Source organism: Arachis ipaensis, chromosome B05 (assembly GCF_000816755.2).
Source record: "Arachis ipaensis cultivar K30076 chromosome B05, Araip1.1, whole genome shotgun sequence".
Lineage (NCBI taxonomy): Eukaryota > Viridiplantae > Streptophyta > Magnoliopsida > Fabales > Fabaceae > Arachis > Arachis ipaensis.
The window spans coordinates 133,945,777-133,957,854 of NC_029789.2; positions in this window are offsets into that span (position 1 = coordinate 133,945,777).

Sequence of the window (12,078 nt, forward strand, 5' to 3'; positions counted from 1 at the left end):
ATACTCAGAGAAGACCCGAATCTCGCGTCCAGTCCGAACTCAACGTTTCAGGTAACCCTCGGAACACTTATGAATTATTATAATCACTAATTTTTTAATATTTTTTTATAAAATTTATCTATCTTGTATTCTAAGAGCACATGTTAAGATTATACATTAAATTTTTTTTATTAAAAATATAAAAAAATTTAAGTTTTTAATACATTTATTTTGTATTCATTAAATGAAAACATTTAAAAAATTAAAACTTATGTATTTCACTAATGATAAGTTTATCATGTATCTTAGATTGCATATTAGCTAAACTATTTTTTATATTATATAGCCATTTTTTATTTACCAAAAGACAGAATCATCAAATACAAACTTCTAAAGCTCTCCTCCTCTTTTGTGAGCCAAAGCAAGTTTTTTCTTTGGAGGGTCTCTGTGGTCATACCAATTCACGTGGTAGTTGTGGCCCTCCCTCACCTCTTTCACTACCCTTTTTTTTACCTTCACATATTTTCCTTCTTTTCTTCATCCATCATCATCTTCTTCTTTCTTGTTTTTTCTCTTTTTCTTTTGTTTTCTTACTTCACCACCCATCCCATCTTTTACCGCCTCCTACCTTCTCATTCTCTTTCAAAATTGACTGTCCCCTAAAGTTGTTCTTTCCATTGTTCTATTTTTTCCCATTGTTGCCAGAACCGAACCGGTGATCGAACTGATTAGGTTACTGGATCACTGAGTCATTGATTCAACCGGTAGGTCATTGGTTGAACCGATTGACCCGGTCTTATGTAAATAAAAAATAAAATATAGTCAAAAATTTAAAATTAAAATTTAAAATACATATTTTCACTAACATTTTAAAAATATCTAGCTATTCTAAAATAATATGAAACAGAAACAATAAGTATTTTGTTAATTTTACTCTATCATAAATATTTTTATTTTGTTTTTATTTTTTATTAACTATTATTTTCGAATTTTAATAATTTATTAATGAAAGATATTTTTATATATATTAATTTGCATATGAATTGTTAACAAGCTTAATAGCCTGGTGGTTGTGAGTATCATGTTTTTTCTTGATGAGGGTGGTTCGAACCCCAACTTCAACATTTTGGAAAAATTTTGAAACTCAAGCGGTTCGGTCGAACCGGTCTTACCGAGTTTGACTGGTTCACTCTGGATTTGATCGGTTCGCACCGGTTCGTTGCTTCATCTGGTCAGATCATCGGATCGGACCAGCTTAGGATCCGTTTCATCGGTTTTCCAGTCGAACCGGCCGATCCGATCCAGTTTTGCTAACCATGATTTTTTCAGCTTGTTTCGTTTCTAGCCTCAGATTCCACGACTATCACTCTCATGTTGCCTTTTCAACCGCGGAGCATTGATTCCCCTGGCACCTCTCTTCCACAGCTTGGCACGTTTCAAGAGTGAAGGCACTTTGGGAAACCTTAGCTCCTGGGATTACAGACTACTACCTGTACTCAATCAAGTACAACTAACAAAAAAAAAGACTTACTTACTTCCCTTTCGATAGAAAAAGTAAAATCTCAGTTTGAAACCCCAATACTTGCATCAGCCAATGCAGAAGACGGGAATGTAGGTGACAATAAGATGGATGTGTCTGGCACCAACTCGAATGAAACCTGGCTTCGACCCGAAGCGTCTGTCTTTTACTCTCTTCTTCATGCACCTCTGTTTTTTTTTTTTCACTTTTGGTTTCTATTTTTTTTGTTAATTTATGTTGTTTTGGTTTTTTATTTTTTGGTTTTTTTTTATGGGATAAGTATTGTTTTGGTCCCTAACGTTAAGGGTTAGAATCTAAACCATCCCTGATGTAATTTTTGATTTAGAATCGTCCTTAATGTTGCATTTCATTTTAAAATTGTCCTTTCTAATAAATTTTTTTTCTAAATGAAAAATACCCCTTTTTCCACCATTTCATTCTTCTTGTTCTTCTTCTTTCAGGAGAACAAATTCTCTTCTTTCAGAAGAACATTCTTCTTTCATTAATAAAACTCAAAATTTCAAATTTTTAAATATAGTTAACAAAATTCAATTACAAGAATTAAAAATACCCAAATTCATCTTCAATTATAAAAAAAAATCTATAAATTTAATTACCAAAAAATTAAATACAAGAACAAGACCAAAAATTAGAAAGAAACAAGAAATCCAAAAACAAAAAAATATTTGCTTGAACTTGCATGTGAAAAGCATATAACTAGTCTTCCTTCTCATGGCCCGGCACAAAATGCTTCTTATTTTTGAGAAGCATTGTATTCTAATACATACCCAGATAGAAGGACTTTTTGCAGCTAGAACCAAGATATGCTTCAACATAGCAGCTTCCACCAATGAAGCCCGAAAGCACTTTTAATTTAAAGATAAAGGACAACCAATTTCCAACAAGAACAAAACCAACAATAAAAATTAGGGAATTAGGGATTATGATAAACAAATCAATTATTTAAACACTGAATTTTCTGTTTTCTCCTATGCTATAGAAATTCAACACTGGATCTTCCTTTTTTTCTCCGTTAACTGCCACCGAAATTCACAATTCCACCAAAATCAGTCATAAGCAACACTGAAATTTTCATTTTATTCCCCTACCGTACAAATCAAAATTAAGACCAAGCATTATAAGGACCTTGCCACGATTAAGTTATTAAAATCCAACATAAATCAGAGGAGGAGGAGAGGGGAGAGAGATTACCGGAGGTAAGCACGGCGGTTATGGAGGGAGTTAGGTTTAGAGGGCGAATGGAAGAGGACTGACGATAAGGAAGACGAGCAAGCGAGGCAGAGCACGACGGAGCGGATGCGAGAACACGGCAGTGAAGAGCAGCGGCAGAGGAGCTTTTCTTTTTTTTTTTAATTTTATATTTTTATTTAAAACAACGATTTATAAAAAAAGGGTAGTTTCATCATTTACAAAAAAAATTTATTAGAAAGGACGATCTTAAAATGAAATGCAACATTAAGGACGATTCTAAATTAAAAATTACATCAGGGACGGTTTCGATTCTGACCCTCAGCCTTAAGGACTAAAACAATACTTATCTTTTTTTATTAATTTATGTATAAGATGAAAATAACTCTCTGGTAATTTATTTCTCTCTCTTTTGTGGTGATAATGGTTCTCTTTTTGGGATATTATGGTTTTGGTAGTATGACTTTTATATGTCCGAAAAGAAGATCCTACGAAAAAAGCTTGCTGTTCATGAAAGTTTTTAAAAATTTGAAAAGTAATTCATATTTATTCGAAGAAGGAGAAAAGGTATTTTTACTGTGGCGCAATAGGTCTGTGTAAATTTAGAAATTAGAGAGATTTAGATTTGTCTCTATTTTTACTCATTAAGATTTTATGGAATCGAATATTGTGCCACCTATCAGATAATAGTTTATCGTAAAAAATATTTATCTTCTTTATTAGATGTAAATCTTTTTTTTTTTTTTGCGATCTATAAGTGTTGTTTGACTTTTTTTTTGATAAAGTTTATTTTTTTCTATAAAAAAAATCATTGCCTACTTTATTCTAGTTGTATTTGTACTCAAAACATACTAAATATAAGTGCTTTATACGGTGGCATTAAGCTAATAGGGTGAATTCTAATGCACTTCAAAAGAAGTAAGGAGTGCAATGTTCCTTAAATTTTAATGGTTAAATCTTAAATTTTAAATTTAAATTCTAAATTTTAAATTCTTAAATCCTATATTTCTCTTTAAATATGAGTTATTGATATAAAATATAATAAACAAAAAATTAAGATTTGTTTAATTAACAAAGAGGACAATACTCTTTATTTAATAAAAAAACATTTAAGGATTGTTTTACTTCAAATTTTGTTAATATTTTAAAAAAATGTGGGTATCTCAATATTACAATTGTATCATTAGTAAAAATTAGAAAGAATGAAATTAGCAGATAAATAAAGAAATACAAGGTGTCGGATGCAAAATAAAATAAAGAAATTAAAACAAACAAGAAATTAAAGAATGGATGAAGAAGGAAACATAAACGTAAAAGAAAGGAACACGTAAAAGTAGAGAAGTTTTATTAATAAAAACTAGAAAAAAGCAAATTATAAGTGTTTGAGTTCAGAATAATTACTTAAGATTCACAATTTTTATTCTGTGATGCCAAGGGGTGAGAGCGTTTTGGGTTTTTAAGTGTTTTTTATAACATTTCGATTCTCCACAGAGTTATTCTCAGAAATTATGTGATGAAAAATTCAATAAATATCTGAGAATCACCTCATCATAAAATAATAAGGCGGATTTAGACTTGATAAGTAAAAAGAATAGATATACAGTGAGAGATAAAAGCGTGTCCTAAGTTAAAAACCGTACCAAACAAAATCCACCATTCATAATCAAACCGGTTTTTCCCTCCATTATAAAGCCACGATTTTCTTTTTTCTTTCTCCATGTTTTTCTATCAAACATCATAAACACCATATCTTTAATTATTTATTTGAATTAATTAAAGAGGAGTATAGATATACTATTAGACTAGTTAACGCATGATCAAACACACATTAAACCACTCTTTTCCTTGGTTCATCCAAACCATGACCATGAAACTAAAACCAAGAGAGAACTTAACCCTGATTAGTTGTAACTTCGTTCTTCCTCCTCTCATCACCGAACAGAACTAGGAAAGAACTTTGGTCACCTCTTGCTCATTCAATTTGTTGCTTGCGTGTTGTTGAGGAAGGGAGCCATGAAGCTTTCAACACCAGCTCACCTCTTCTCCACTGTATATGAGCCAAGCTTCTCATTCTTCTTATACAACAAAAAACACACAAAACAAAAAGAGAAAAGAGGGACACAGACGGAGCCAAGAGAGGAAGAGGAAGCAAGAATGGAGGCTGACCGAAAATAGGAGACTCCCATCTAAGCAATTTTATTTGAGTTCTTCCAGCTGGGTAAGCACTAGTGTCCTCCTTTCCTCGCCTCTTTTTAAAATTCGAAAATTCAACTCTCACTGTACTCCATTTTTTGTTAGTTTGATAGCTTTGTAACGACCCAACTTCTAGCCTGTCATGACCAAGGCTAGCAGCCAGGGGCTACGATTTAGCTGACTATAGATACTTTAGACCATATATTAAGTGTGTGTGTATATATATATATATATATATATATATATATATATATATATATATATATGAGCCTGTAGTGCTAGTCGAGAATCGTGTATCTAGTCGCGCATATTGAAATAATTATAAATTAAGCAGTTAATACAGGAAACGAAAAAAAAATAACATAGCATACTCATATCATACATGAAATGCCTGGAGGCTTAATTCATCGCAAAACCCAAGTTCATACTTAATTACTTACTATAATATGTACATACTCCATCTTTAATACTTACAGGCCCTGGCTCACAAGTGCCACCCTAGACTGGGACCCGATCTATATTATTAAATAAATAAAAAGTGCTAGCCCTCTAAAAAGACTATTCAAGAGCGAGCGTAAGGACCACTATTATTAAGACTACTACCATTACTACTACTACTGCTGCTGCTGATACTGGATCTCCAGAAACTGTTGTCATAATATGCTGAAGCGAGGGAATCACTTTGACGCGCTGGTGATGCTGCTGCTGCTCGCATCCTATGTGGAGTCCTCTTCCTCGGTTTCAAAAGAGTTAAAGTACAGATCCACCATCATCTGGTCAATCCACGCCTCTAAGCTAAACTCGGTTGAAGGTGCAGAACCATAACTTTCAGGAACCCCAGGCCCGTCGAATCCTGGCTCGGCTACAGGGGACGGTGGTGGAGCATCGGGAATAGGTACGTCAGGAACTACTTAATCCTCTTCGGGGTTGAACCATGGTGGATACTCGGGTATGTCAATGATCAGAGACTTCGGTATTGGCTCTGCCATGTTTAGAGGGTAAGGCGGAAAAGGATACTGGCCTTTGTCGGGGTGAAGCTCAGATAGCAGTGTATCATAAGGCATGTTAGGGTCAAACTCCTGGCTGAGCAGAGGGTGAGAGAAAGGACGGTTGGGAAGATAGTAGGTGCATGTACACGGACTACCCCAAAATACCGCGATCTCCATCGCGGGGTCCACGTATCTACCGTACGCTGGTTACTCAAAGAAGATCACGCCAGTCTCCATCTGCGAACATGGAAAAATGGGGTCAGAACCTAAGATTCCCAGTAGGGTACTATACGAAGAACCTAAGGGGGTCCGTAGCCTAAGTCTAATTGTTTACAAGGTCACAACAATAATCAATCATACAAACAGATGCAATCAGAAGTATATAACAGTATAACAGTCACATATACAAGTAAGCAGACACAAGCAAGGAAATGCAGCAACCAAGTATGATCCATGTCTGCTCCTACGCAGGTCATGAGCTCATGCATCGGTTGGCTACCGCAGCCCGACGTTACCCGATCCAAGTCCGGATATGGCTACTCCACTGGGTCGGTTGCGCACCGGTGCCCGAAATACAATTGCGGCACTAATAAAGAATAGCCCAAAATACAAGGTGCTCCGAGTGAGTAGCAGTCCATATGGCGGGCGTCCCCATGTTCATATAGTCTCTGGCCAGGCGGGATGGAAGTCCGCTCTGCCAAGTACTTCTTAGCACCTTGGGGTTTACAGTTTTTTCTTCCGCGGCACATCTCAACAGAATTTATTTCTAAGGGACTTTTCCTCCCTTCTTTTATAAAAACTTGTGCCTAGCTCTTTCTTAAAATGTCTCAACCTTGTCATATTTTACCATTTTGCCCTTTTATTTAACTTTTCTTTTTACCGTTTTCATTAGATTTTTAATGACGCTTTAAACCCTAATATTATTATTTTACCATTGTATCTTCATATTTTTTCTAATATAAATTTTCTCTTTGATTAAGTTAATTATTCATTTTTAATTTGACTTTATGCCTGAAATTACTAATAGTCCCTAAGTACTCTAGTTCTACCGTTTAACCTTATTTAGCATCAAAATTTCACCAGATTAATCCTAATAGTTTTCTATAATTAAAATTATTCCTAATATTTTTATTAAATGTCAATTTTGACCATAAGGGACCTAAAACCAAATTTATCCTTTATTTATTTATTTATTTATTCTAGTTATCGCTTTTTACCGTTTTACTTCTAACTTTTGCTAAAGTTTTTATTTAGACCCGAAACTTTTTAATAATTATAATTATAATCTTGACCAAACTAATTTATATAATTACTAGTTTATCCCTAATGACACTAAATTCAGAATTTTACTTATTTTTTATTTAAATTATATTTTTAACTCTCTTTTTATCAAAAAATGACCATAACACCCTTTTTACCTTTTCACCTTCGTTCCATAGGATTAAAACTATTTTGTAACTACTTTTTAACTATTTTCTATCATAATTTTTGTGCTCTTAGTGACTAAAAATTTTAGAGGTGCAGTTTTTATATTTTTCTTAACTTTTTGTGATGTTTAAAGCTTGAAACTTAACCCCGAAGTGCTTCCATGTTTCTGGCTGTTTTTGCACAAAACCCGGAGGCAATATAGCAATATTTTACATATATTTAGCAAGCCAAAATAGTGGTAACTTACAAAATTTTCAGAAATTCAAAATAAGCACAAATTCACCACAAAGTGGCTCATATAAGCACCGAAAACAGGCACAACTATACTCTAACTAATCCTAACTATTACCTCTTAAATAATTCAGTTAGTAAATCTGTCTCACACTAGAAAACATACATACAAGAGCAAAAACACAGTTGGTGGTGGTGAGTTTCATTTTTGGGTCTAAAGTGTCGCGGAACGTCGAAATTCAACCAATGTGAGCTGGAAACTCCTTAACTCCTTAGGCGTTCTCCATGGGTGCTTCAAGAGGAGTTCTCTATACATGGAGGAGAGTAAAAATTCATCATGGCTATTATTTTTTAAAAAAAAAGAAAAGGAGAAAGAACAAGAGTTTACCTAGCCGAAATTCGGTATAAACGCAAAGATTGGCGAAAATGGACAAGAGTTTGTGCTTGTATGGTTTGAGTCCTTGAAGAACACTTGAAGAATATTGTATGAATGGTGAGATAAGGGATTGAAAATGTAGGTAATATGTGCAGAATTTTCTCTGTTTCTCCTCTCTCACTCATGATTCTTATATCTCTCTTTATGGTAAAATATTATTGAATTTTTACTTGGTAATTGTCTTAAATAAAATTCTAAGTCTAACCTAATTAAATGTGGTAAAAGAGGGCTGGAAAAATTAGAGATAAATGGCCTGATAGCAAGAGAGAAGGGGCATAATTTCGAGAAAACACAGTCAGCGTCATAATAACGTGTTTATCTGCAGTTAACCGAGGTTAATTACTCGTGGTTAAAAATATAGCAGAGTGGGGTGAGAGGCTGAGATAATCTTTGCCCAGAGGCTAAGAGAGGGAGGCCGAGTTAATTGGGTATCAAGCAAGAGGATTCGGGGCCTTTATGAGTCATTTGCGGAACACTAGGCAGAAATTCAGTTTGGATAAATTTTACCGGGTAGTAAAACAATTAATGGCTAATAACTATTCTTAAAGAAGTAAATCATGAAGAGATAGATAATATAAATCTAGAGACACATTTAGAGGGATTAATTACCCTCATACAACCAAGTTTGACCTCGTAACTCTCTTTTTCTTTTTAATTTTCATTTTTTTTTCAGCCAGAAAAGTCTATTTACTGAAAATCTGGTTCTCACATGCTTAAGGAAAGTAAGAACTCTTCTCTTATTCAGGTATGGTTTGGCCAAACGGCCTTGGAGAAGTGAGAAATTTTGATTTTTGCTATGTTAGGGTTTCTAATTCAAGGAAGAAGCAGAAATAGAATTTTGGACTTCAAAAGAGATAAGGGATAAGATATATAGAATATTATGTTTGCTGCTGTGTGTACTTGTGATGATTGATGGTTTATTATGTGTTTGATTGATGAGGAGTGCATATTGAATTTCTGTTATGATAAGATGCAGAAAAGTGAATGTTTAATTATATATGTGCATTTGTAAAAAGGTGAATTGATGAGTCTGAACTCTTGGAGCTGTGCTAATCATTCTAGAAACTTTGATTAGTCAAAAGAAAGATAGAATTATGATTTTAGAGAAATTTTAGGCTTAAATATAAGATTTGGTATGTGAGGTTGTTGGAATTGCATTGTGCAGAATTTCTGCAATTTATGCATAATTGGCAGCAGAATGAACGAATTTCTGGGAGCAGTCCAGACCAAAATTTTGTATGCAATTATTTTTTTATAAAATTTTAATGTGTTTTAAATGTCTTATAATAATTTTAGAATTAATTGATAAGTGGACTGGGAGAAATGAATTTTTGAAGATTGATGGTTTCTGCAGAAAATTCTATTCTCTTATTGCAGAAGCACCAACTTCCAACCCACTTAACTTTTAATTCTGATATGGGATTAAGTTGAAACTAGTGAAAATTTAAAATTTTGTATGTCTGATATCTAGTTTAAATTTCAGATCGATACCACATTTATCCAATTTAATATGATGCAAGGAAGGTGGCTAACTCCCTGAATTCTGAAAACCGTTTCCAAAAAATAGGGCAACGTTCCCGATTGAATAACCTTTTCATACGGCATGATACTGATCCAGAATTTATTTTTTTTGAAAGATAAATGAGTCTTATTTGATGTCACCAATTTTGAAAGTCAATGGGTGAATATTGGATTTTTAATGAATTTATCAAGTTTACTGCTCCCCTTTGTTTTTCTGCAATGATAGTAGAATTTTGAAAGATTTGTACAAGTTTTAATTATGGTCGGATTGCTCCAGAACCAAGTTTTATTTTCTAAACGAGTTATTTTAAAATAACTAAGGGAATTAAAGAGAGTCTAATGACCAACTAAGGATATCTACATGATAAATTGTTAAGAAAGGTTTGAAAATGTTAAGATTAAAGGAACCCGTAAGGGTGGCGCTAGTACCATTTTAAGGAAGGTTATGCCAAAATTTCTTGAATACATGAACTTAGTTAAAAGAAAAAGTGTAGACTATCTCTAAAAGAATTAATGTTAAATGGTGATGCGGAGGTAAGTGTAATGAAATGGTAATGCGGAGGTACGTTTAATAATGTGGTGATGCAGAGGTGTGTATGTAATTGGTGATGTGGAGGTATAATAAAAGAAAGAAAATGAGAAACCATGAATGGATAATGATTCATGAAATCTATTTGTTTGAATGAGCCTTTGTGCCAAATTGCTAATGCGGAAGTGCCCACCTAACAGATAACCTAAGGTTGCTAATGCGGGAATGTTCACCTAATTGATAGCACTGTTTCTTACTGTGATGCCAAGATATCATAACTGAAATGGGTTTACCCATGATGATAATTGTGCCTGACTGACATGGAAGTTAAAAGGTGATGCAGAGGTATGCTTAGTAACATGGTAATGCAGAGATATGCTTAGTAATATGATGATGTGGAGGTATGCGTATTTATAAGGTGATGCAGAGGCATAATGAAAAGAAAGAAAATGAGAAACCATGAATGGATAATGATTCATGAAATCTATTTGTTTGAATGAGCCTTTGTGCCAAATTGCTAATGCGGAAGTGCCCACCTAACAGATAACCTAAGGTTGCTAATGCGGGAATGTTCACCTAATTGATAGCACTGTTTCTTACTGTGATGCCAAGATATCATAACTGAAATGGGTTTACCCATGATGATAATTGTGCCTGACTGACATGGTAAATAGACCATATTTGGGGTTTGCCCCGAGTAACGTCGGGTTGCAGGTAGACAACTAACGCATGAGCTCATGGCCTGCATTAGGAACAGACATGCATCATAAACTGTTTGCACATTTGATTGTGATTGTTTACTGTTCATTCTTTCTACTACGTGCTATCTGCTTCTGGTTAATTTTTTATTCTCTGATTTTTGTTTGTGTTTTAAAGTTGTATAATTATAATTTCTCCAAAGCGTAGATTAAGATAGTAAAACTAGGAACAATGGTCATGGAGAATAGCATAAGGAGCGGCATTAACCCCAACGGAAGATGCCAGATAGAGTTATGTCAGAGTCCGCAATATGGAAATAGCCGAGCGACTTAGCAAGCGAGTCATTACGATAGAGCCAGAACTCTAGGTTTCATGAGATAGATGTGTTTTCACGGTGTCGCCTCACTAGAACCATATAGGTTCTCACCCCTTCCTTTTACTTTTCCCCCCAGATGGAGGATCTCGACTTGTCTGCCACCACTGGAGTTATATTCAAAGAGGTACCAGAGGAGCTTGTGTTTTCGGACCCTACAGAAAATGCTCGAGACTAGTCCTGAGACGATGTCTACCGACTTGTGCCTCGATGGTAGAAAAGAATGTAGGAAAGATGGTCTTTGTTCTTTAAACATTGCTTCCCCTCACCTTTGTAGCATTTTTTGAAGGATAGGACTTGATATTTTCTTTTCTTTTAGTCCGGGTACCAGCTTAGAAGTTTTCTATATGAACCAGGTATCTTGGAAGTTGTTATAATATATATATAAGTATGTCAACTTTGTGTGAACTAACTTGAGATGTATATATGCATAAGAGTTTTCTGTAATCTTGTTACTAATTTAATTTTGCTATTAGTTTGATATTTATTTGATATTATATTATATATCTTTGATGATATTTTTGGTTGTTGCTAACGGGCTAGTTAAGAAAAGCATATGATAAAAATAAGCTAACATACACGATTCCGTTAATACGAAAGGCTCATATGTAGTAAATATTATCGAGTCTAGAATTTCATAGGACCACTAGAAAGTAACACCTGACGACTGGCAGTGATCTGGACATGCCAGAAATCGGGTTGTTACATTTTTCAAAAGAACTGAACTCCCTTACAATACTAGTCTAAGACCTATTTATAGACTTCCTATATCAACTAATAGTTATACTTAACACATCATTTTTCGGCCAATTTAAATTGCCTCTTGTGTAACTGTTTTCGCATTCTTTGCTTGATGCCAATTCAAAAATAAAAAATAACTAAACTCTCAAATGACCTAATTTAATTAAAATTAAATATCAATATTATATACAGAAATATCAACATATAACTAATTATTTCTTTACATAATTT